The 23,868-nt window shown below is 38.4% G+C and overlaps 1 protein-coding gene across 1 annotated transcript in view; it reads right to left on the bottom strand.

Moving 5' to 3' along the window:
* The window catches only part of tmem121ab (transmembrane protein 121Ab), a 48,061-nt gene extending 42,763 nt beyond the window's left edge, over positions 1-5,298 (bottom strand). Inside the window, exon 1 of the mRNA XM_041975065.1 lies at positions 4,959-5,298. The gene's annotated coding sequence lies outside the window, so the exon portion shown is untranslated. The remainder of the gene's footprint in view (positions 1-4,958) is intronic.
* Between the last annotated feature and the right edge of the window lie 18,570 nt (positions 5,299-23,868).

Here is a 23,868-nt window from a genome sequence, read left to right as displayed (position 1 = left end):
TACGAAGTTGTAAGTTATGTGTAGACCTAATCCTACTACTTCTACTGTTAAAAACCTGCAGAAAGCCTAAAGAGGTAAGGCTCAAGTGCACTTAAAAGATTACAAGAAAGTCTGATTCCTCGGAAGCAAAATATTAAAAGATGAGGGTTGGCCCAAGACTTTTGTACAGTGCTGTAACATCCGTAGCCTTTTGATAACGAGATATACTAATGATTTAAAGTATACAAAAAATTATCATGTAAGTGGAAATGAAAACTATAGTCAGTTCTGCAAATCAGAAACCTTGTAAACTACAACATCCACTAACATCTCCCCATATTTGCAACAGTAAATTATATTTCTACTTCCACATTCAGTAATTATTTGCACAAAAACATTTGCATTTAAATAATAACAGTTACAGTATATAGATAGGTAGGTAGATGAGAAGATAGATAGATCATATCAATACATATGATCAGGCAGGAAATGCATGGTCCAGTGGCTGAATGGCAAGCCGGACACATCGAGGCATGCATCTGGAAAAGACAAGACTCTCTTTACTACTGACCAAGCCACTCCACTTGAGCTGATTGATTTCCCATCACTTCTGTATCCCTGATAACTGCATGCCTGGAGGGCTGCAATGGCTCCAATATTTCACCGCTATATACCAGCACAACCACATTTTGTTTACAGCATGGTTTTTAGTGTGTGTAAGCGTATGTATATGAAGGGTGTGGGTGGGGATATGTGTGACTATAAATACGTAGGTGTCCTGTGTGTGCTCATGTGTTTGGAACAGCAGCAGCAGCTGGTTACTGTACATGGTGACATTTGTGATAATGACATGCCAAACATTTCTGCTGGTATCAAAGAAAGAGCATCTGCTTCTGCTGCTTGTCTACTTTTTTTTTTTCTTGTCAGCAACCTGAACCAAATTAAATGAGCTTGTGGTGAGAAAATATCCATAGTAAACCTGAAATTAAAGAAAACTTTTTAACCATGTTGCTTGCGTGGAATTTTATACCAATTTTCCCTTGAACCTGCAGAAATTAGTCAATAAACTACATTGCTATTGCAGTTCCTCTTTCAGCATGAGAAGCTAAACAGAGAAAATGCAATTTAAGCAGCAGGTCACAGGTCTTTTATTTTATTTATTTTTAAGCAGGCACTAATCATGGATTGGATCTTGTGGTGCTAAAGTGTGGCACAGACAAAGATAAACACCTCATATTTTATTTAAGGAAATCTTCTTCTCTGCTGGTGTCACAGCTGTTGCTGAGCTCTAGCTGTGCCCCTTACCTAGTCACTTTTGCAATTTGTATTTATGCCAAAAACATTCTGTTTTTTTTTCTATGCACATGATGCTGCAGATAAAACATTTCAAAATGCTGTATAATTTAAAAACTTTTTAGATAAATGTGATAGTTGTTTTTTCATCTCTGATAAAACTGCATAAATGTTTTTTGCCCCCTGCCTTGTTGCATAGAAAATGTTTTATCTAAGAGTTCTCTTAGCTAGACTTAGATAAAAGCTTGATTAACACTTAAAAGCCCAATGAATTTTCTGGCTCCTTGGGGAAAGCCAACATACCATTAGCTTAACTTAGCACAACTTCCTAGCCTGATTTAAAAAAAAAAAAAAAACACTGCTAAGAGTATAAGTGTGTCAAGGAGAAGTTGTCAAGAAAGTCAAGAGAGAGTCAAACTAATTATGGATATTTACTTATAGGTTTTACACTATTTAGATATTCAAACTTGTGCTGTGCATGTCATCTTCGGCTGCACTTTGGTGCTCTCTGTATGTGAGGAGGAGTTGTGTGGTGATTAAAGTAAAGCAAACAAGCATGGAAAGTGGTGCCAGTTCTTTTTTTTTTTTCCTAATCAAACTGCATTGCTTACATTAGCATAGATCATGCAGCAATCCATAATACACGGCTCATTAAAAAGGTTGGCATTTTTTATCCATAATTGAGGAGAATATTTTCAAAGAGTTTGCAGGGTTAAAAATGAGATGGCTGCAGGCTTATTTCCCCTCACCACTCCCAGGCCACATTATTGTACAGCTATTGATTCACCATGCCATTTGACTATTGATCACAGTGGATGCCATTATATCAGTGATATTGTAGCCCCCTGAACAACAGAGTTTGTGAAGAGGACGAAAAGAGGTGAGTGCTTGCTGCATCAGATGCAGCTGTGTTTCAGTAAAAGCACAGCACAGAACCTCACAGCTTAGGATAGTATGCCACAGCCTTGGCCAGTAGAGCCTAGCACAGCAAAGACAGAGAACTCTCATTTCTGTAGATTTGGACTGTGCCAAAGAGAGCTGTGGAAACACAGATGGGAGAGATTGATGCCACTGACTCTTATGGACATGCAGATTTTTTATTATTGGAACAGCTCAATGTGGCCTAATACTCCCTGTGATGGCCATTGCCTCCCAGACAGTCCTCTGTTGATCATTCAAATTGACCACATTTCGCTAAGCACCAAGGTGCATGGGGGAGGGGATTTACTCAGGGCCACGGATGATAGGGAAGGGGGATGTGGAGTGAGGAGAGCAAGTGGGTGTTCGCTGCTTCTGCCTGCTCTCTGGCTTTTCAGGCTGGCCCGTCATGTATTTATAGCAATATTGAATTTAATTGCGTTTCTAGCAGGGCCCAGAATTTTAAGAGACCCGTAAATGGAATTCCAGGCATGCAGGGACATGATCCACTGTGCAAAGAGCATGTAAAGTGCACACTCATGAAAAGCAACTTGGTTTGCAATCTGTGTAATGCAAAAATCTGAAGCGAAGCCCATCAGCTTGCTGTGTCCTGGATACCAATGTAGACTCATAAGTGCTGACCCTAAGGCTGTGCGCTGTGCCATGTTTCTCAATGAGGAGCCATTTGAGACAGTGTGCCACGGAAGATGTAACCCTTTGGGTGACAAATGGATGTTAAACTGGCCCTGATTTTATGCTACAACAGATGCCTTTGAGATGTTGTATATACCCTGAACGGAGCATCTCATATGGTGCCCATCCAACCCTGACAGTCTTATTTTTAACAAGACAAAGACCATTTACAGAAAGGTAAGAGTCATTTGAAGAGCCTGCCCTCTGAAAGGCCACTGTTCAAATTCAAATTCCACTGTCTGTTTATTAGATAATAAATTGAGCATGAAAGATTAATTTGCATTTTGTTTACTATGCGAGTGATATAGAGCAGCAATTCCTATACTGTAGTGCCCAGAGTTTAATTGCCCAGAGGCAGAATTGGCATATCAATATGTGCTTTGTTTCTTTCAAGGACACTTGAATATATCCCTGTAGCAACATCTCGTCTATGATTCACACTTCTTGCTTCCTCCTACTTAATTTTTGTTACTCACAGTCTGAGCCAGCATATCCGACACACTTAACGCAGTGTGATCAAATATTCAGCGTAATCAAAATCCTGATGAACATCATTAAAATCAAGGCTTATAAACGTAGGCTCACATCATTTTGGGTTAACACTGTCTGGATGCATAAGGGGCTCTGAAAGCCTATTAGTGCACAGCAGGCAAAAATACATGGGGGTCACCTCTTATTCAAAGCAAGACTGACACAGGCATTTTTCTTCTTTTACATTTTAAGAATTAATTTCTTTTGTATAAGAGCAGCGGCATGAGTAAGCTGAGTAAGGCAAGGGCAAGAAGAAGGATGCTGGGTGGTCACATCAATTTCAAGCTCTGGTCTGGACACTAAAAGGTCACATGTTTAATCTCAGCAACAGCTAATGTGCTGCTGAGATTACAGAAATACAAAATAAGTAAATCCCTGAATTTGACAGCATTTGCTAACACTTGGCATATCAGACATACTGTAGCTAAAGTCCAACTCTCTCTCTCTCTCTCTCTCTCTCTCTCTCTCTCTCTCTCTCTCTCTCTATATATATATATATATATATATATGCTTATTTTCCCAACTGATGCATTAAGTGTTTGGTTTGTAATAAATAAATAAAATGTACTTGTGACAATATTAATTTATTTCCAAGCATATTGAACCAAAATATGAAGTCTTTTTTTTGTTTGTTTGTTTGTTTTCTGAAAAAAAGAAAGAAAAGAAAAACAGCCTTAAGTGACCTAAGAATTTGATATTTCATACCTGTAAACGTATGCTCTAACATTAAACCTTTATATTAACCTTTGGATTGACTTGGTTTAAGACACTGTAGGTGCAGTAAAAACTCATAAAGGAGCAAGAAACTGAACCTTACTCCATTTAAATTAATGGCTTAAATTTAATGTGCAGGCTTGAAAGGGAGGAGCGCGTGTTGGGTGCTCATTAGCAAATATGGCGAAGTGAAGAACCACGGGGGTCGTAAGGATTATAAACGGCTGTGTGTTGTACAGTATATGTTGTGTGTGCCTACGTAGGTTTGTGTGTGTGTGTGTGTGTGTTGTGGGGGCCTCAGAACATGGATGGGCTGATTTTCCGCGCAGACATGAGGCACGAGCAGCTTCTGCCTGGGCGCGCACTTACTCTTTAACAGCCGCCTTAAATAAAACTGACTCAAGCAAACGGGAGCTCGATGCTTAAAAAAAAAAAAAAAAGCAATAACGAGAACCATCCCAAAAACAGTTATGACAACGTTCTTCCGCAACGCATCATGAATCTCCTTTTTATGAGATAAAAAATATTCATTTAACACCTAAAAGAATATTTATAACAAGAATGGTAGAAAGTAGTAGAAATGATTTTAAAAATCCAGTGCGTAAACGTTCAACTTACTGGCTCGGGAACGTTTTACTGGGAATTTATCAAGACAATTTTCATTCGTAATGTTTGGCTTATCTGTCCTGTCTCTCACTGTGAAGCAGCGCTGGTTTAAGTCGGCGCGTTCAACATATTGTGGAGTGATTTTCTTTCATTTCTGTCCCGTCTCTTCTTTTTTTTCTTATTAACATTAACAAATAAACAGCTGTCCAACTCGTCTGTCTTACCTCGAGTGAGACGTCGAGTCGCTGTCCAGGGTTCTGAAATGCTTAGTCGCTGTCGAGGGTTCTGAATCTCATTGCAGGTTCCGTGGAGGCTTTGTAAATCCGCTGCGAGGAGGCGCCGAAAACGCCGGTCCAACAACTGCCGCCGTTAAGTTAAAGCAAATTCCAATCCCAGCCGCGTGCCCAACACAGAACAGACAGCACGAGACGGAGAAAGCGGCTACGGCTAAAAAAACATGTACAAAATTATGAAGTCACATTAGGACCGTGAATACTAAAAGCTAAGCCTGCTGGCTAAATGTAATCGCTTTGGCAAGTGTAACTGCTGAGGCTTCTTGGCCAGTTGCTTCTTCCTCCGGATAGGCTCACCCAACCCCCTCCCTCTCTCTCCCCTACCTCACTCTCCCGTTCTCCCCCTCTATCAATCACTGCTTGATTCACATGTTGGAGTGACAGGTAGCAAGAAGGAAAGTAACCCAGCTTCATAGGTTATAATAAACGTGAAGAAATCACTGCTAATGCTTAAACAGGAATCATTAGGAATATGCCTCATTGTGATAAAGAGATAGTATTGGTCTTAATACAGTACTTCTAAGCTATCTATAAAAGATATGCATAAACATATTGGACTAAAATGAAATAAATTTATGGTTCATTTACTTATGTTGTGGGAACAGCCATCTGTTTCGTGCCCCTCCTGACCTTTCATTCACTATGTGTTTGCATTTTGTTTTTAAACACAGCAACAGTTTCCCCTGCAGAATAATCTATGTCTGTGGCAAATGACAACACCATAGGAGTGACTAATCTAAAAAACCCAGACCTAATCTGATAATTAATTTGGCAGGATGCCAGTTTTGTATCACAATGGGGCCAGGCTAGCAATATTAAAAGATTTTGTGATTAAAACACCAAAATCCTATTCTGAAAATAGAAAATTTCCCACTGCTGCATAAAATGTCACCAAAAAAGAGAATGTCAGATTATGCAAATCATGCATTAGCAAAGCATTTGCAATAGAAAATAATACAAATAGTGTAAAGTGAAAGATTGAAGATGTAGTGTGAGAAATTTTGTCAAGTTCTTTAATTTTGGAGGTGGAATAGGGGTGAGGGATGGTGCAATGTAGAAACAAAAAAGTTCCTGATACAAACCTCTGCTAGGTTCTTTCTATTAGGGGTTCACATCCTTCCGTTGCACCTGTGTGGGATTTTTGTGGTTGCCTCAGTGTCTCCCAACAGATCAAAGACAAATATATGGAAGGTTAAGTAATGATTATAGATTGGCCATAAGTATCACTCTGTGGATGCATGAATGTCTGTTCCCCTGTTAGCACTGTGATGGACTGGTAACCTCTCAGGGTCACACCTAGGATAGGCTTTAGTCCCTTGACCTCAAAAAAGAGAATGGCATGTTGGACTTTGCAAACCACAACTTTTTTTTTTCCTCACAATGAATCTAAAACCTCCCACAAGGTCTAGCAGATTTTTTTTGAGTGTGAAAAGTAGTTGGCTGTCAACTTCAGCCATGATGCTACTTGATTACTTCCTGTGTCTTACTCTGTTTTCTGCTTTAAGCCAGTGTTTTTCAATCCTGGTCCTCAGGACCCTCTGTTTCATACTTTAACACACGTGGCTGAAGTAAGTGGTTTATTAGCAGGCTTGCAAAAAACTTGAAGAGTGGTTTAATTAATCTGAATCAGATGTTCTGGAGTTGGAAGCATCTTAAATATGCAGGGTAGGGGGTCCTGAGGGTGACGATAGAGGAGCACTGCTTAAAGCAACCAGATTTAAGATGTAATACTGCCACTATCTACACTGGACTGTTAACCATAATAACAATTATTTTTTTAAAAAGTTCATTTCAGAAAATGTATAAACACACAGGTTATGTGGCTTTTCCTTGTCAAAGGCACAGCCTACACAAAAGCTTAGTGTAGACACCGTTGGCATAATTACGCTCGCTGCTAGAGGCAACATTTTATACCCCATTTTTAAACATCATTTCAGGACTACAGTCAAATCAAATTAAATACAATCCAGGTCATCGGTGCTCACCTGATCTACTTATTTAATTCTGAATAATAGCATTACTTATGAAAATGACAAATTATCACAGCACAATCTGGCATACAAATATCCAGGCCATTAACAAGAAAGGAGAGAAGGCCGCAGTCCAGACAGAAGACAGGATGAATGAAAGTATGAAGTATTCTCCCCAGCGGGGCTTGGCACACTTTGGGACATTAAAGTACAGCAGAAGAAGCAGAGGCCATGAGATCAGCCACTTCTCCTTGCTGACAATACCCCCTGCAGGACGATCAGCACTAAGCTGTTTATCAGTCAGATTCAAAGTGCCATACATATATATATATATATATATATATATATATATATATAGAGAGAGAGAGAGAGAGAGAGAGAGAGGGGGGGGAGTTAATTGCATTGCTTTATATCATGAGGAGTCTGTAACTTTACAGTGGAAGTAAAATGTTGAAAACCAAAAAAATTATAAAAATGTATAAAGATTTGCAAACTTCTATTGTTTACCTGACTATTGCATCACCTCATGTTTTAACAACAACCTGTGAGTAGGAGGTGTGGGAAGTGAGGAGAACAATTGCTGTACTTTTGAAAAGCTGAAGGTTTTTTTTATATACTTGTTTGATGTTAGATTGCAACAGCCCAGGCCCTTTGTTGAATATTATATTCAGTAATGCACCAGATTTTCTCAATGGCTGACAACTGAACTGCATTGTCTCTGTGACAAAAAAAAACAACTTTTCTGTAAAGGTTATTGCCTTGATGACTATCCATGTTGCTCCAAAACAAGTTATTATCATTCAGTATTTGTAGTGGCTTCATATGTTTGTGTGTTACTTATGCTATGTGAACTAACACACCCCCGATACCATCTGGGACACTGGCTTCTGAACTGTACTTTTATAACAAGCTAGAGGGTCCCACTTCTCTTTAGCCTGGAGAATGCAGCATCCATGATTTCCAAAAACAATTTAAAAGTCAGATTCATCCACTTTCTAGCTATATCTTTAATGAGCTCAGCCCCAGAAAATGTGGCAGGATTTCTAGTTTGTGTTTATACATGTTCCTTTCTTTTTTGCATTGTGGATTTACCATTGAACTGTGTTCATAGATAATTCTGTTTGTAATGCTGTGCAGCCTGATGGCCTGAAGATCATGACCATTCAGTGGTCGCAGCCTTGCCCCCTGTGTACAGAGATGTGTCTGGATTTGCTCCTATTAAATCTTATGTTTAGAAAAGTTGTTTTTAAGTTCTCGAACTGCTTTCCATTACAGTACTTTTTCTTTGCTGTCTTGGTTCTACTTTCAATACAACTTGGGGTTTAAATCTTTCACGAATAATTGCAAATTGTATTTATTTACATTTCAGACAGCATACAAAAATTTGGGGGAACAGGAATTTTAAATGTCAAGTCACTATAAACTCCTTTCATCGATAAGCAAAAGTCGATGAAGTGTATACGGTGCTACCTTCTGACAGAATATTATTGAATACAATGAATGAGGGCTCTTGTTTAAAAGCTAGTTACAGATCAAAGCATGATATGCAGCTATATTCTCTGTATTGTATGATCAAATGCAAGGCAAGATGTGTAAAACTAAAAATCCTTTGGGTACCACATAAATTCTCTCCACCAAATTTCAATGCATTTGTCTTGTTTCTCCTTCTTCATTTTGCCAGTTTGTCAGGTTTCCTCACCTCTTTCACCAGTGCTGTTGTTCTACAGTGTTCTTGCTTCAATTCCTGTTTGGATCTTTTGAAAACCTGACCTCTGCTCCTGCAGTGCATCCTCCTTCTTCTGAATTTCATTAAAGTTCTAGATTTCTTTCAACATCTTCCTGCATCACCTGTGGCTGCTTCTATTGTGCTGATGCGCATAACAACTACCTCACAATCACATACACCAATCTTGTCAATGATTCCCATGTCAGTTTATGCCTTGAATATTTGAATAAAACAACAGTTCATCTATAAAGCCTGCACTGGATCATATTGTGTTATTTTATATATGCTTCCTTTGGGCAATGTGATGATATTTTCATTGCTATGCTGTTATGATTTGGTATGAATTAATTCATGCATACATATAGCATTTTATCTAGAGTACTGCTTCTCAGACATGTGCATGAGTGTTGGCTAAAGGAGCTGGAGCACCTGCCTCTTTTGCTTCTTGACCCCAAAGGGCCCTTTTCTTTTTGTGTGCAGGCTTCTTGTGGCCTTTTTTTACAAGAACAGTTATTGGTTTTAGTTATTTAAAATACATGACCTGCCACCAGCCATCATATGTCACAGCATGAAGAAGAAGCACAAGGCAAGCTGGCAAGCTGGAGCAGAGCAAATAGCCAAAGAAGTTAGTGAAGTCAAAGAATCGGTAAGTGGGTGAAGTAAATGAAGTATACGTTTTTCCATGTATTTTTTTTTAAGACAAAGGTACAGAAAAGCCTGCCAAATGAGGGCAAAAACTATGAAATGTGTGTTTTTCTTACTTTTTACTTTGGTGCCCCAGCTATTAATTATTGGACCATGATTGGAATAACTTTTGATGATAATCTAACTAATTACTCTTTCCATTGTTACAACACTGTTACCGTGACTGATGATGGGAATATCATTACTGTAATTCAGCATACTGAAGCTCTTTATCTGACAGGGGGTTTTACAGAGAGAAGTAACCACATAGGCTAAGTGATGATGATTGAGGGATGAAGAGTAAAATATCATGGCAGTCAAAAATGCACGCACACATCCACACGCACAAATGTAGCAACGGTGAATCCAGAGAACACAAAAGGAGAGTTTTACACTAGAATCATAGTCTTTACTTTTCCCATCACAGAGAAAAAAGTCAAGAACATTGTGAGAAATTTTCATTATGACCAGAATCAAAGAGTTTCTTCATGTTGTTAGAATTACGTGGATCACATCTCTGGAGGAGGAGACAGAGACACTACATCCAAGCAGACTAAGACTAGTGTTGAGTGTTTTTCTGTTTGTAATTTATTTTTTATGTATATTCTTTATGTAGTGTTTATTACATTTCATTACTTCCTTTTCTATTATTAGTAATAATATTTTATTTTTTAGTGTAAAAAAGCCCATTCAGCAAAAACATAAACAGCTGCATGAGGAGGATAGTTAAACAAAGTTTAATAGGTAATGTAGCGTGGTCAGCCACAGTAAGCCACTTTCTATGAGTTAGCAGGATTTACATCTTGCCATGGGCAGAGCCAGATTAAAATGCTCCTGGGCACAGATTGTTAAAAGGGCACCCCAGTTACAACATAAAGGGAATTGTCTATATTGTCCACTGTACAGGATTTACACCACATTATTGTAAAACTACATTTCTCAGCTGGCTGCAACAATATCAAGACACTAGACATTGTAATGAAACTTATTGGCTAATATTTATACCTGCTGTTTCTTCCATGTCTCTGTCCTCTCTCTGACTCTTACTTCACTTTCCTGGTGTACTTTTGCTCCTCAGCTTTCCAGGGCTGCCACTCCATTTCTGTCTCTCCATCTTTCCCCTGTACCTCTCTCTTCTTGTGATAAAAGGTTTGAAACCGCAAACGTTAACTTAACTAAAACTTTGATAGAATGTGCTCCTCCTGCCTTTCTGTCCATATTTTTTTATTACCATTATGTACTGTAGTGATCCAAGTAATCAGAAGTAATTCTAGAGTCTCTTGAGAGGGCCTCCAACAAGTATAGCTTCTTTATATTAAGATATTGTATCCTTTTAATGATAACAGGTTTATGTAATATAAATGGCTTTTGTTGGTAAAGTGTTAAATTGCTCAAATGCAACTTTTGAATGCTCTTTGGCAGCTTTGACGGTTCTTCTGCTTACAGGGACAAGGATAATAACATTTAACATGGTTCCAAAACTAAACTCTGTGGTGAAGCCTGCATTATGACTCTTTGAGATAACATTCATACCATAATACAGCACAAAATAAAAACAGTTCTCAGAAGCATAAAGCCTACTGGACACATTTGGGAAATAATATATAATAAAACACCACTTACAAACTGCACTTCTAGTAACTTCCATACATACACCTCATTATCTGATTTATTTCCTATAAATTCTATAACTTTGTATTCATAGCTTGACAGTTTAACATTAATTTGATAGTTTCCAAGTTAGCTGTGTTTATTTAGCCTCATGACAGCCAAGTACTCAACAGAAGGGCAGACTGAGCTAATCTGAGCTAAATTAGCTTCGGTTTTTTCTGCACTACTTACCACTGTCTTGATCTCTTTTGCTCTTTTTTCTTCTTTCTTTTCTCAATGACAGAGAGATAACTTCTCTTCATTATGATAAACCCACTCTCACCAATTTGTTACACCGTTAGTGATACTGTGTCAGGATATTCGTGGAGCGTGTATCAAGACTTGTACTATTTCATTGAACTGACGTCACTGATTGTGTCCAAAGTGTTGTTTCGGAAAGTGGCTCAGTTCTTGCCATGAGCAACATCTGTGCCATGCCAAAGAGAGTTTTAAAAGGCCGAGTACAATGGAAAATTTTATTTTTCTTTAAAGAATTTAATAAAATCTCCTCTGAACTGTAGATCATTGTGCTCCTTTAAATGAACACTTTTACCGTCCTCTGCCTGATTTTTAAACCAATCCCATTTAGTATTCTGCTATTTAATGTGTTAACTTTACAAAAACTGCACAAATATCTCTCCCCTGTTCTTTTAAATGTCTGTAGTTTTATGTTAGAATTTCTTGCTGCAGTAGTGTTCTGGATGGGCCAGGAGTATCTTCATCTCTGCAGTCTGCACTGCATCCAGGCTGCTCCATTTGTTAGTAGGGGCTTTTATTAAAAGACACTAAAAGCAGTTAATATTGGGTTCCTCTTTATAGATTTTTTATTCAGATTTTTCTTTCACTCTTCTCCATTTTTTCCCTCTCTTCAAATTTCATCTGATTTGTAATTGTAACATCCACGTCAAAATAAAACATATCTGTACTACAGTATATAATAGCACATTGTGTTTCATTCATGTAGTTCTTTGCAACTGTAACAGATTCTTGCCTCATTCGCAGTCTTTAAAAATCAGGGTTGATGTGCCCATTTTTTTTACTTTAAGTACCTGCCCCTTCAGAGGCCTCTGCATGGACCTGCTGCTTCTCCTTCTTAACTGGCTATCCAAATGACACCCTTAAATCTTGCAGATGATCCAAGATGTGATGGTTAGATCCCTAATGGATACAGCTAAAAGAGATCATGTCTCTCCATTTTTAGCATATGTACAAAGTTCAACAGTGCTATTTTAAGAGCTCATTGTCCCCTATAAATCCACAAGAAATCATTGCTCTCTTTTCTTTCTATTTGGAAATAGTTTTACCTTCCTAAAAAAAAAAAAAAAAGATTTTTTAAGGTATTCTGTAATTCACCTTGGGTAGCATCTATGCTTGAATAGTGACTCATAAATAAAGTATTAATTTAATTAGTCAGATACAGGGCCAACTAACTAGCTGACTGACATAGTCATATCAGTTCATCTTAATTTAGAAAAACCCAACACACAAGCAAAACACCATTAATATATAACATATTAACATTAGATATTGAATGTCATTACATTCAATAAGGTCATATGTTCCCAGATGAGTGCCTTGGATGGATTATTAGCAACTGTAGCTGTAGTATGCAGCAATTTTAGAGTAGGAATATAAAGTGAAACTGTGAAAAAGGTCATTAACTCCATATCAACTAGCACAGATAGACATTTTAGACATTAAAACATGCTGTGAAATCATGGTGGAATGCCACAGACATTTTAAAGGCCTGCTAGGTCCCTGTATGGCTATAACAAAATATTGTAGTGTTTTTTTTTGTTTTTTTTTCATGCATTGGACTGTCCTTATTCTCTGTAGAGAAAAAAAGAGTTGTCTCTATCTCATTAGCTTTCAAAATCACATCCATATGAGTGACTGTGCACAACAACTTAAAATCAAGAAGACACAAAAAAGCCCTCATCCACTGGCTCATCATTCCAAACTTATTCAGAACCCACACATACCGGCATCACATTAAAAGTAATTTTCAATGATTAGCCAATCAGTGCCGATTAGAGTCGGGTACGTTGGGAGTTGTGAGGTGACTGGCTGAGTGAGCTTTGATGGAGGAGATCAGAAGGTTATTCCTGGGTCTGATTCAAAGTGAATGCAGCATGAGGGGTGTTAAATAATGAAGGTTCTCCCTCTCTCCCCGTTAGATCTCTAGCTGCAGCGTCAACATTATGTAATGATTTTTCTTGTGTTTTTGGAATGCAGGGAAGTGTGTATTCTGACAGTAAAGGAGGGGAAGGTGACTGTTATGATGCGTGCTTTCATTATCCAGGGATGTGGCACATTTCAGCATAGTTACATGTGAGCTAAAGATGATGCAAAAAGCTTTTTTTTTTATTATATACACTACCGTTCAAAAGTTTAGGGTCACTTTCCTATTGAATCCCATGGCAAAGTGACCCCAAACTTTTGAACAGTAGTGTATATTATTGCAAATGCAAGAAAAAACAGGAGATTCATCACAGTACATCGTTCACGTTTAGTAAACTTGTGTACAGATATTACTTTAGGGTCTCACTTTGATATCAAATAATGATGCATTATGACCTTATATAAATGAGACCCTCAAATCTCCTTAAAACACCCACCACTAAACTTAACCATCCTCATTTTAAGATTTAAAATGGTAAGTATAACATTCAATATTAAGTATTATGATCAACTTATAACAAATCTTGTTTATATATATATATATATATATATATATATATATATATATATATATATATATATATATATATATTAATTATGTTTCTCTGAATGTTTCTTGTTTGTAGGTCTTTGGACTTCGATTAAATAAATCACATGGAGCAGAAAGCACAAAGATCATCCCATAACTTCAGGTAATTTCATTTGCTGCCTTGTGCGGAGTAGAAAGCAGGAAGTGTTGACAGCAATGTGTTAATTCCTCAGACTAATTAGTGCTTTGTTTGTTGGTTGGTGATTAGCTGCTAAGTGAGAACTTTACAAAAGAACAGGAGTTGATAATTCTTCTAATTAATGCAACTGAATGCAGAATACAAAAACAGATACCCTCTGAACTAAACAGCTGCATTAGTCTGTAATTAATAGATAACCGATATATATCAGTATATAAAACTAAGTGAGGTGTGATACCTGTAGAGAGAGAGAGAGAGAGAGAGAGAGAAAGACAGAGCTAGATCGATAAATAAAGAGAGAATAAATTGTTTTATTAAGAGATTTAAGGATTTGTTTTACATTATCTTTGCTTAGCTGGTGCATTTATGACATTGCTGTTTGGAATGTGTTTTGTGTCTAGCATATGCTACAAATGCTTCTCTGTACAAGATGTAATTGTGCTATAAGCTTGATGAGATGATAATTAGTAGTTTCAGATGTATTTGCATCCTTTTAGTAAAAGCGCTAAGTCCTGTATGAAATATGTGTGGATGAACACATAAGCATTGGCAGTAAACTTTGGTCAAGCAGCAAAGACCAAGTTCTGATTTGGTCCTTCTGACTGAAGTGGGATCATCCGAAGCAGTTTATATTTATGTATTTCTTCATTATATTTCCAACACTTACTCTGAACTTACCCAGCAAGAGTTTATTCTGGACAGTTTACCCCACACATCTTCTAAATAATTTAATGGTCTAAACACTTCAAAGATCTCATCATACCAAATTTCGTGCTTTGAAACAGAAAGTTGAGCCCAGTTCTGCAGACCCAAGCGTAAACACATCTATTGATTTATCTGTTTATTTTGCCACTGTATCAGATCTGTTTTCAATTGAACTAGCCCACAGTAGTATTACAAATGTTAAAAAACAGAAAGAAAGAGAATTTGAATGAAATACTATGCTTATTGTTGCCTCCTTTTAAATAGAAACCTATTTTACAGTTACCATGACAAGTCTACCAATGGTGTGTTTTATGTAGCCTACAAGTTGTGAAAATTAAACACCTGTTGTGGGTCTTTTTACAACTTGGCAGCAAATTTAAGTTTCCTGTCAGTCATCTGGCACAGTCAACTTCAATTTTCATTGAAAGAAGGAAGGAAGGTGTTGTTGTAAAATTTATGGTCTAAGCACAGACATGATGATGACAGCTTCCACACAGGGAAAAATGAAAGTGTTTCCTCCCTTTTCCTCTCCCCTTTGGTTGTTTCTCTCACTTGAATTTTTGTTTCTGCTCCAAAAAAAGCGGCAGGAAGCTAGAGGCAATGTTGTTTGCTTTTGCATTCTTTTAGAGGGAATTATTTTGCAGTTCTGGAGGAAAATGTGCATTTTTAATGCTTGATGTTCACACTGCGACAGCAGCAAGTGACCCTCCAGTGACCGGACATGTTATGCCCATGGTGTCTTTCTTCCTTGGCTTTGCCTAAGTTTGCTTGGGCTGACAACTTACATTTGGCCCCAAGGAGCCAAGCAGAAGCTAATGTAAATGAGTTTTAGTCACTGTGTCTGTGTGGCCAGCAGCTGCTTCCACTGTTCTAGCCTCTACCCATCTGCTACTGCCCCCCTGTTTCGCCAAAAGACTGATTGCAGTTTGTGGCTGGCAGATTAGACTGTAGTGACATAATGATTTTGTCCCACATCAGGGTGATTTGACATGCTCTGCTTGCCTGTCTGTTGCTCACAGGCTCTCCTCCTCAAATCCGACACTCTGCCTCTGTCTCATTACTGTCAAACACATCAGGAGATGGTTCCTCTGTGTGGTGCACATTAATGAGTGTGCATGTCTGCAGCCCACTACAGCTACAAAACCCTTTTACAGTAATATGCCATATTGTCTGTTTTCATGCCGCCCTGATTGGGAATCTCTTTTTTTCTTTTTTTTTCCTCATCTCCATGACTTCTACTTGCTATTCATTATTCCTGTTTTCACCTCACACAACTTGCTTTTTTCTCACTTCCGAGCTTTTTGTCATGTTTAGTTATTCCCCCAAGCTTCCCTTCAGTGTTTGCTATCAGCTGTGCTTTGATGTTACCGTGTCAGCCCAGCCTAGCCCAGCTGTCTGGACTAGGTTTCTTGAAAAGTTTGAAGAAGTTTAAATTCAGTTCAACTTAAATACTTTCTAAAAATATGCCGTATACAACAATAGTCTGAAGGGAAGTCAAGAAAGAAAGCCCAAAAGCAAAGAAAATAAACCTTGAGCCTGTTTTTAATACTTCAGCAGTCTGCTGATACTTACCTTTTTGGCTCATTATAATCAGCACCAAACATCATAGTGGAATGATCCTTTAACAAATCCCATGTGATTACGGACACCTACAGTAAGATCAAACTTTAATGATACCCATGAGGAGACAGGGCAGCGCAGTGTAGCAGAACATAACAATGTAATGTCAGTAAAGTTCTGCTTTTTGTTTCTTATAAGTGGATAAAGCACAGAAACAGAGCAGAACGGTGGTTTTAATATTATCATACTATCACCTACAGTCAGTTCACTGTAGGTGTTTATTCAGGATGATATAGCTGTACAACATCTAACTTTCACCTCCATGAACCTGTTCCCATTCTTTGTTATCCCAGATAAAATAAAGGAGTGATCTGGGAACAAGGATAAGAAAAAGAAGACAAACAAAGAGAGGGAGTTACAGTACCTGTAGCAGTAGCTTTGGTGAGGAGAGTGTGACTGAAACAAGCTCCTCTTATCCTCTTCTGCTCTTCCATGTATAACTCATCCTGCTACGAACCCCCCCTCTCACCCTGGTCTCATGCATCTTCTTGTGGTTCACTTTCATCTGCACTGCACTATAAACAGATCTCCTTACCATTTCAAAGCTCATATATGCAATATTTCCTCTCTGTTGCCTTGCATCTGCAGCCACTCTGGGAAGGACAAGGGCAGCAGAACACTATATACACAGTTGGACCAGGCCTGAGTGCACAGGTGGTGTGATCTAGCTAGGGGTAGAAACACATATGAGTAATGATCAAGAGTCATAGTAAGTCAAAGAAATGGCATGTGTAACATTAAGCATCATGCTAAATATAGAACAGTGCATTAACAATGGGGTGGATTCAGTCAAACATACAATCTGACACATAATCTTGGCTAGCGTATAGGCAGTAAAGTGTGTAAAACATGGGAGAATTTTTGTGAATATGCATGGGAGTGGTTGCATGTCATTATATGTGTGATATTGCATTTGTGTTTGTATTTATTAGACAAGCATTTGGCAGCCAGCTAGGGGCTTTCCAGGCATATTGTGCGCATTTATGAGAGTGTGTGTGTGTGTGTGTGTGTGTGTGTGTGTGTGTGTGCACGCACATTTCTATGTGAGCGGAGATGCTTTAAAAGTGTGACTGGGACTCTCTGTGGAGAGGCAGGGCGCCTGTTCTGAGATAAAACGAGACTTAGATCAGCATGTTGAGTTTCTGGCAAAATTAGCCCCCTTAAAATCTCTTGCATAATGACAATGAATTTTGCATAAAAACATTTATTGCAGTCAAGGGACTAATGTGTAGCGTTTGTGGCATGTGTGGGTTTTAAAATATGAATCCTTTGTTGCTAAACTTACTTTAGCTATACAGCTTACCAACTTTAATCCTTATTCTTATTTATGGCCGGCTTGTTTTTCTTGTTTGTTTTTTCATTTATTTTTATATACATGTTTTGCCAAGATAAGCATTTCTACTCCTGCACTTTATATAGCAAATGAAATTGAATTTCAGGGCTGAACTGAATGGATGTGTAGGATGATGGTGAGAAAAAAGGGGTTAGGAGGGAGTGAGATTAGAAGGAGTGAATGCAGGGGGAATGAGAGAGGGATTAGCAGAGAGAGTGAAAGAGAAAGCATATTGTACTGCCAGGTGATCCATGAGTCGAGCCAAAGCTCTCAGGCCAGAGCTTTGTAACAGACTGGCTGCAGGTCAATCAAGGGAACAGGTTGTTAGAAAACTAGAGACTTTTCACCTCCTGTAGCTCCATCACCATAGTGACGCATTGTTCGTTTGTGCCTCATTACCTGCTCTGGGATCAGAACACTGCGAAACAACTTGCTGCAGAGTGGGGGCAGCAGCTGATTGACGGGGTGCTGATAGATGTTGACTAAGGGGCGGAAAGCAGGACTGTGTGGGGGGTGTGGAAAGAGAAAGGTTGGACAGTTTGATCCTTTTGTTGCTGTATATGCACCAAAGGAAGAGTTGTGGATGAATTATAGTCAGGAAAATGTGAGGTTACATGACCTTTTCCTGCTGGCTGGCTCCATGTTTAATACTAAATGGTGTCCGAAGCTGATGTTTTCTGTCTGCATAAGTGCTGTCTTTAAAATGTGAGTACACTTGTGGACATAAAAATACTTTATAAAATGACACTTAAAGGCTAACAATATGTTATTGTTCTGATTTTCAGAGAATTTCCTTAAAAAAAACAAAACTGAATGCATCACTGCATGTCTAAGGTCAAGGTTTATTTGTTCCAGCATAACTTGTAAATCTTTAATAAGCGCCTCCAGACAAATGTTGACACCCCTCACACTTGCTTTTGCTGGATCTGGGTAAACAACTAACTTCTAAACTTGCATCATCTTTCTTTTCACATGCGCTCATCTTAAAATTTGGGGTGTGACAGCAGAAGATTTTCCCCTTCAGCAGATAAAAGTCAAAATAGCGTCCAGTGTCACTTTGCTCGTCATTCTTTACAGAGACAGACAAACATCAGTGAATTTAAAAAATAAAAAAAAAAGAAAAGAAAACATAAGCTTTAGGAAGTGTGCTGGAGTGCAAATGTTTTGCATGTTTGCTTTGTATTTAGCATGATGCTGACCTGGAGTGAAAGATGATATATTCCTTTCGAAATTTTAATCAGCACTACTTTTCTGTATTATCTACTGTTGATACAGAAACAACAGTTAATGGCATGCACGGCTAATACATCCCCTTTGGCAAGGGTCGCAAGCATGTTTTCACAAATATATCAATCTATCTACAAAAGGTCCTGCTTGAAGAATTTTTAGCAAAATATACTTAGTTTTTTATGATTTTTGATTGGAGAACCGAGAGCCACAGCAAAATTTTAAGCTAATGTTTCCTAGAAAGCACACCATCATTTTTAAAAATGTACTTTAGATTTTGTTCTGCTGTAGAAGTCTTTTTTTTTCTTCATCTTCAGCTTTTTTTGTAATGGTTTGACATTTTGCTTTCGGAAAGCTGAACCTCTTCCTCCCAGTAAAATGTTTCATGTGTCACTGGCTGCAACACAGTCCCAAAGTCTGATTGAACCACCCCAGTGAATAATAAGGAAACTATTCCTTTCATCATACCCTACATGTTTTTTACTTTTTTTCTCCATACTGCTCATACTTAAGCTCTACTTAAACTTTATTACTGTACTTGGTTTTAAAATGTAGTCCTTCAGATGTTCATTAGCAAACTTCTGATTAAATTTTAGGTTTTCTTTTAACTCTGCCATGAAAATCACACGTTTGCTGGTTTGGCTGCACAGTAAAATTGTGCACCAGTCAAGTCACTTTGTGTTGACTTACTTGCAATCCTAAATGCAGTTTTGTCAGAATCTTCTCAATTAAACCCTAAGTTGTTGTCCTGTGAATTGCCATTTTGTAATTAGACAAAGCAAAGCTAACACACTTAATCTTAACATGGCCTTCCTCTGCTTTGTGTGGATCATTTACTTTAATTTTCAGGGCTGTGCAGCTACTTATATGGTCCATGGCTACTGATTATAGAGACAAGGTTTGAGGAGTCAGTGTTTCCAATGCCCTGAAATTTGCATCCCCTGACCTTTCTTAAGGATCTAGCCATAGCCCTAACAAGCTAATTAAGGTCTGAGGTCTCAAATCTCTTGGGATGCCCATGCTTATGCATGATGTTCTTCTTTTTTCACACTAAAGCTATGCATGAACCTTATTTAAAATGCGAAAAGAATGTTTAATCTCTAACTTTTTGATTTTGAAGAACAGCAACTCACACACTCACAGATATTTTAATCCACATGGCAGCGTATGAGTCACAAATGTATACCTCTTTTTTGTTTTTATCAAAACTGAAAACTCTTAAAAGAATAGTGTTAAAGTTATGCACTGAATAACTGATTAGTTCTGCTATTTAACATTTTTACAGCACAGTTTTATTGCATAGTATATGAATAACATAAATAATGTGCAAAAAATAATTAAGGATTAGGGTAAAAATTCAGGGAACAGGAGCAGTACTTCAGTAGATAACATTGATATCCAAGAAAAAGAAAAAAGGTGTAGTACTGGCACAATTACTTGTGTGTGTTATTACCCTTAACTCTGTAACACCAGGCTGGCTGTTTGGAAACAAATCATGTACCCCTTTTAAATGCACCTGAACCTTGCTTCTATTTAATGACCCACATTTAATATAAAGGCATATTCACTATATTAAACAATATTCACTTTGTATTTTGCTTCTCTCCTATGTTTCCCCAAACAAAGACAACAGTTTTTTATTAATTAATTGAATTAATTGTCAATTTAGTATCCTAAAACATAAGCTTAAACAGCTGAGCAGGTTGTTTATGAGCAAGAATGAAGTTTGTTTTAAAGCTCAATGAACTATTCAGGCTTTATTCAAGAATAAAAAAAAGAGATTGCTGAGATTTGCAGCAATGTGTCTGCCCACCTTCAGGACCTGGCTAGTATAAAGTATATTGTGGCCAGATCCTGAAGAGGACATCCCCCAATACCTTGCACTGTTATAACCATCCAGACAGAATCCTTTCTCTCCTGCGTTGTGCAGCTGCTGTACCTCACCGCCATGCTGAGACAGAGGATGTTCTACATTGTGGCTCTGTAGAAGTTTGCGAGCCGCCGAGAGGAGAGTTCATCCTGTTATAACTTCCTGAATAAGGGCTTGGTCGGGCTTTCTACACCAGGTAGGAAGTTTTCAGAGACAAGGTTAGGACAGATGCAATGTGGACACCCAGAAACTTGATGCTGTCCATAAGCTCCACCACCTCCCCATGGAGCATGTGGACAGCAAGATGGGCTTGTTCAGTCTTCCTGGAACTCCTATAATCCGCTTGTCTTATTGGTGGTCAAGATGAGGTTATTGGCTGAACTTCGTTGTGTCAGGTTTACACAACCTTGTGGTGGACCTGAGTTCAGGACCAGAGAGAGCAACATATAGTCCCCTATACGGGGCTGAATGATGCTTTTGAGACATCCTCTGTTAACCAGTCATCCCTGTAGACAAGCTGAAGGCTGTCCAAACCAGTATGGATGATCTGATTTGAGAGTACACCCGATTTATTCTGTTAGTGGTATTTGTGGGCATTTCAAGACAGATTTAGCTGTGTATTTTTGCCCATGAAAAATATGAACTTTAGTTTAATTTACTAAGAAACTGAATGATGCTGCAGCAAAAGATATTAATGAAGACTGCACTCAGAGGTGTTGAGAGGTTTTGGAGAGTGACATATAGTCCCAGACCACCTGTTTGATTAGTTTCAGTAGCATGAAGGTGTAGTCAGCCAAGACCAGACTGAGTAGAGGGCAAGCAGTGGCCTAAAATGATCACTGCCTAAGTAGCCATTGACGAAATTTTATGAAAGAGGGCTTAAAGTCGCAGCTCCATAGCCATTAGTAATGTTAATTAACTTTTCCACCAGGCTTTCATTTTACTTTGATTGGTGCTGTTTCTTTAGATTGACACTCAAGTAGCAGATCTGGCTGAAGGTAGAGAATTTTATTAATAACTGGATGTAGTTACTGGAGTCTCTGCCATCAAAGCTGAAGGATTTTTGAATAAAGTGTTGAACTTCAAACATGTACTGTTGTACAACAGATGACCCACAAGATTAAATATACTTTAAAGATGCTTCTGATTTACATAAAATGGATAACTACATGCTTTGTTAGGTAAAATTACATGTCGATGAAGGATAAGTGATGCTTTTAACTAAAAGTGGGTGGAAATTTGACTACAGTCATTCAAGTCAGGACATGGCTGCTTACAGCCTTGTCCTGTGCTGATGAGGTCGAGGCAGATGTGCCATAAACCAAAGCTTAATAGTGGCCCCACACATTTTTAGTCATACACATAGATTTAACCCATAGATACACATAGATTTATCAGTGGTCCTCAACCTTTTCTGTGCCACGGACCAGTTTAATGTCAAACAATATATTCACGGACCATTCTTTAGATAAATACAACAAAAGAACTAAATGACCGACATAAAAACAGGTATTTTCTAAATAAAATAATAAATGTGAATCCACTGTGTGTGCAACTTTATTAGCAGTGTCCTCATAACATTGCACCAACATCATGAGTATGGTCTCTCATCTCCACACTTTCTGGTTATAATGGTAATGGTTAAACATGCCTTCAATATAAGATACCACTCAAAAACAAATATAAAGTACGTGAAAAATACAACTCACCCGATGTTAAATTAGTGGGAGCCCTGAGCTTGTTTCTCTGCAATGAGACGGTCCCATCTAGGGGTAATGGGAGACAATGATACTCGAAGTGTCCAGTCTGCTCTGTAATTTTGTTTTGGTTGTTGTAACCGCAGAAAACCCCGCTTCACACAGATATGATGTCGGAAATGGCAACAGGGTTTTCAGTGCTGTTGTGGCGATCTCAGGGTATTCTGCCATGACTTTAATCCAGAAAACCGGCAGAGTTGTTGTCTCAAATATACTTTAAAGGCTGCTGTCATTTGTGATCTCCAGCAGCTGATCTTCTTCTTGCATAGACATGCTCGATTCTCCTGGTTTGTTCGCAAATGGGTCACAGATCCATCCCCTGGCAGTTTGTGGGTCTTTTGTTGTTGGAAAGTAGCGCTCTAACTCATTTAAAAGCAAAGACAGGTGATCCTGCACCAGCTGGGAGAATGAAAGCTCAGACTGAGTCTCTTCCAAAATCCCCGCTAATGTTTGAAACATGTCAAATATACCTCTGTTCACACGCCTTCCCCACAAATCCAGTTTGGAGAGGAATCTGTGCAGTGGCTCTCGCAATTCAAACACTCTGGCCAACGATCTCCCTCAAGATAACCATCTTATTTCTGTGTATAAGAGAAGGCGTCTTTGCTCCGCATTCATCTCCTCACAAAACTGCCCAAACAGGTGCGAGTTAAGAGCGTGTGCTTTGATGTGGTTAATAACTTTAACTACATCATCCAATAAACATTTAAGTTCCGGTGGCATTTTTCTGCTAGCCAACATTTCCCTGTGACACAATGCGTAGACTGACATTCAGGTGCAACTTCCTTAATCCTAGCAGTTAAACCAGACAGCTGTCCAGTCATGGCAACAGCTCCGTCTGTGCATATACCGACACAAAATGACCATTTCAGTTTATCTGACATATAATCATCCAGCGACTTGAATAGTTCTGCTGCTGTGGCTCTGGTTGGCAATGATAGTGCACATAACATATCCTCATGCATATCCTCTTGATAAATATATCGCACACAAACAAGGATTGCTTTGTTGTCAATATCTGTAGACTCGTCAATGTATTAATCCTTTCCAACAATTGTGTTACAATGTCCTCACGGCAAATGTTTTTAGTGGCGGAAAGGATCAATTCTTCACCAATAGTGAATGGTTTCTTAGCCTTACGTGGGAAAAACCTGTTGCAATAAATCCATATTTTAAGAAGGACTCCTGGTATTGTCTGTTAAATGCAGCTTTCTTTTACTTTGAAGTCGTAGGCTCTTCTCTTGTCTCCTCACTGGCTCTTTTGCCCTGCGCAAAGAAACTTTCCAAAGACGTTTGTTTTTTGTTCATTTTGCTATCTTGGGTGTTTAAATTTAGCGGTAATGTGGGTGTTACCCACCGGCCAGTGTACGGTGGCCCAGAGGTGTCACAG

The sequence above is a fragment of the Melanotaenia boesemani genome, chromosome 22 (assembly GCF_017639745.1).
Source record: "Melanotaenia boesemani isolate fMelBoe1 chromosome 22, fMelBoe1.pri, whole genome shotgun sequence".
Taxonomy (NCBI): domain Eukaryota; kingdom Metazoa; phylum Chordata; class Actinopteri; order Atheriniformes; family Melanotaeniidae; genus Melanotaenia; species Melanotaenia boesemani.
This window is presented reverse-complemented; position numbering and strand designations above follow the sequence as displayed.